Source organism: Gavialis gangeticus, unplaced genomic scaffold (genome assembly GCF_001723915.1).
Source record: "Gavialis gangeticus isolate Ggan-Ray unplaced genomic scaffold, GavGan_comp1, whole genome shotgun sequence".
NCBI lineage: Eukaryota > Metazoa > Chordata > Crocodylia > Gavialidae > Gavialis > Gavialis gangeticus.
Genome location: NW_017729013.1, coordinates 10,135,998 through 10,139,575, shown reverse-complemented (window position 1 = coordinate 10,139,575; position 3,578 = coordinate 10,135,998). Strand labels below are relative to the sequence as shown.

The 3,578-nt window shown below is 50.2% G+C and overlaps 1 protein-coding gene across 2 annotated transcripts in view; it reads left to right on the top strand.

Moving 5' to 3' along the window:
* Positions 1–2,794: 2,794 nt before the first annotated feature.
* LOC109293510 (NADPH--cytochrome P450 reductase) overlaps positions 2,795–3,578 on the top strand; it is a 73,522-nt gene continuing 72,738 nt past the window's right edge. The window contains exon 1 of one of the 2 annotated variants that reach the window (XM_019511499.1): positions 2,795–3,052. The gene's annotated coding sequence lies outside the window, so the exon portion shown is untranslated. Of the gene's footprint in view, positions 3,053–3,452; positions 3,511–3,578 lie in introns of those variants that run through there. The other variant, XM_019511500.1, reaches the window with a different exon arrangement.

Below are 3,578 nucleotides of genomic sequence, written 5' to 3'. Positions count from 1 at the left end.
TGCTCTGGAAGTTAGGGCTAGGAGATCTAAAATAACCTGGATTGTATCAGGTTGGTCTGGAATCAATCGGGTGAGATTCAGCAAGAACAAGTGCAAAGGCCTGCACTTCGGATGGAATATCCACAGACAAATACAGACTGAGGAATGAGTAGCTAGGCTGCAGTACTGCAGACAAGGACCTGGAGGTTATGGTGGGCCATAGGCTGAATACAAGCCAGCAGTATGCTCTTGTTGGGTAGTGGGGGAGATGAGCAAACAGCATCCTGGGTTATATTAACAGGAGTGACTTGCAAATCAAGGGAAGTGATTCTTCTTTATTCAGCACTGGTGAGGCCTCACATGGAGTTTTTTGCCCAGTTTTGGGACCCACGCTTCAAGAAGGATTTGGACCAATTGGAAAGAGTCCAGGGTAGAGTGATAAAAATGATCATGGGCCTGTGAGATGAGACCCAGGAGGAAAGGCTGAAAATGAGGGTTATTTTAGTTTGGAGAAAAGAAGACTGGGGGAGTGGGATTTGATAACAGTCTTCAAATACCTGCATGGTGGTTATAGAAAGGAAGGAAATAGGCTTTGCCTCTGGCTGTAGGGGATGTTACCCCTCAAGCTGCAACAGGGGAAATTTAGATTGGAGATTAGGAGGAACTTCCTGACGGAGGGTGGTCAAGGAGCCTAAAGAAGCTGTGGAATCTACATTCTTGGAAGTTTTCAAGAGCAGATTAGAAAGACACTTGGCTTAATCAGGGAAGATCCTGCCTTGAGCAGCGGGCTGGACTAAATGACCTTTTCCAGCCATATTTCCTATGATTACAGAACAGCACTAATTATTTTTTTGGGGAAAACTCTTTATTCTAGAATAATGTCCACATAAGACAATAACTATCTTGATCAATTTTCTCAAGAAGATAAGAAATATTGACTGACGGGAAGCACTGCAGGCATGCAAGTTTTTGCTAGGAAAAAGTGAGTGGGTCTTCATGTACCCAGTATGCATGCTTTTATACCATGACAAATGAAAGCTAATCTGCAGTATCTTAGTCCTCTTTCATTAGTGAAGTAAGAGACTAAAGTAGAAGGGAAAGGATCAAAAGGAATGAGATGTCTAGTAACAGCCTATTTTAAACCTCAGCATGGTGAAGTGTTAGTGGTCAGGAGCCAGTTTATGACTTGGTTGCCTTTCACAGCTGAAAATTAAAAAGAAAATCCAAGCAGCAAAATCAGTCTAATTAAAAAATATACCTTATAGTTTTGCTTATGAAAAAATAATATTATTTAACATGTGAATTATTGTTGACCAGGACCCTCCTGCACAAGGTGCTGTGCATTTGTTCCAGGAATGTACATTCCAGGGCACTGATGTAAACCCATATGCATACACACAGATTAATTATACAGCTGCTACTGATTGCCCACATGCATTCATTGTACATACAATAACAACACCTACCTACATATTTGTAACCCGTGACTCGAAACTGTTGACATTCCATGTTATTGTTGACATGGTATCTTAAGGGCTGGATTGGGCACCCTTGCTCCATAATATCCTCCAAGTAAGCCATCCTGGGTAAAGGTGCAGGGGCAGAATCAGGGTCTCACTGGATATTTAGGTAATCCTATGTGTCTACGAGAAAATGTTTCTTATTTCTGCTGGTACCATGACAAAAGGAAGACTGGCACGGAGGCAGGCAAAAGAACAACTTCTGCAGAACACTTTGTCCAGGTACAGCACAGTGTATCTTGGTACAGGTCTACACTATGAGGTCCTACTGGCAAAATAATGGTGGTTAGGAGCATGAACGTGACACCCCTAGCCAATGTAAATGTACCAGGAGGCCCTCACCCCCATTATGAGGGTCCTTTTGCTGGTCTGTGTCATCTCAGGCAGTGGGTTAACTTAATGAGCAAAAGACTGCTTGTTGCTGGTATAAGCTGAGCCCCTCTCTCCATTATGGGGCTGCCGCTGCCGCCATAGTTGTGCAGGAGTTGGGAATAGCAGCAGAACCCGCTTGTGGAAATGCAACATATGGCAACAGAAGGGGTTTTTATTAGCCAGATCACACCCTCAAAAGGCAGAAGCTGAGCTAGCAGAAGGCCCCTTCTGTCAGCCTAGCTGTCCCCAGACAAGGGGTCTGCCGACAGAGCTGTGTCAGGTTGGGGGGGGGTGTTACTTGTTTAACACCTAGTTAGCACAGCTCTGCCAGCATACTAAACAGCCTGAGCCCCAGTCTCCTGGTGATGGCCTTTACCAGTACAGCTCCACTACTATTGCTGTCATGGCAAAGCATTTGTAATACAGACTGAACCTGAATTTAATTCAGGCAGAAAAAGGCAGATGTACAGTTCTGCATTCTGCTTTGATCCCATCCAGATGCCTTTAGCATGACCCCTGGATTCCTGAGGGATAACAGCCCTTCTGGACTGTTAAATCTCTTCAAGAGCACCCTGATGCTCCACTGATTTCAACTAAGCAGGGTTGAAGGATGGCTGCACAGAAAAGACACGGGAGGGACAGCAGGAAAACAGTTAATTGTGAAAGTAGCTGCCAGCATGGAAAGGAACCTCACAATCTGCCGCAGGAACATGATTATTTCTATCCTACCCTGGGCCAAGAGAGTGTGGCACATCTCAGGGACACTTTCCAACAACAGAAGCATTATCGTGTTCGTGACTGCTCTGCCAAATGACCCCTTACAAGGACGAATCCAGATAGTTCAGCTGAGCAGAACTCCTCCCTCTCTTCCCGCCCACTTCCACAGATGATTTCTACCCCTGCTTGAACTAGGCAGGCTTGGCTCTGTAGATAAAAGGAAACAGGAGGACAAGTTTGTGCAGGAGGAGGAGACTTAAATTCTGTGGAAACAGGAACGGCTCTCACTTGACCACAGTACAGACACCTCGGGGCTGAGCAACCCGGAGCACACCGGCTGTGCAAGCGCGAATGCACCAGCTCTGCTACCTCACTATAACACTACCTGGATGGTAAAGGCAATCAAAGGACAAGAACAGAGCCCAGCTGGTCGCATCTGGAAGAACATCAGGCACACTGAGAAGGTCAGCGCAGCTCTCACGAGCGCCTGCTCCACACGTGGCCCAGCCCGGAGCCGTCCCGGTCGGGGCAGGTCGAGCTAGTGTCACCGGCCTGAAGGGCCGAGCCGGCTGCTCCGCACTGGGGCGCCGGAGCGAGGCCGCGGCAGCCCCGCACCACGACAGCCGGGCGGCCCCGCCGGGTGCCACGTTGCAGCCGGGAGCCGCGGGCGGGGAAGCGGGAGCGCCCCCACCCCCCGCGCACTTCAATGACCAGCCCCGGACTGCTGCCGGCACCGGGCCGTACCAAGCCTGCAGGAGGGAGGGGGGGCATTCCGCGGGCGGCTCCGCTATTGGCTGGAGGGAGCTGCCACGCCTGCGCAGGAGGCGGCAGAGCCGGTTCCCCCCCTCTGTCCCGGGAGTGGTCTGTACCACCGGAAGTGCCGACCGCGCCGGGCCTGGGAGTCGACGCCGGGTGCGGGGAGGTGCGTGCGGCGTCGCGCGGGACGAGTGGGGGAAGCGGGGGCCCGCCTGGGCTCTCTCCTGGGGCGCC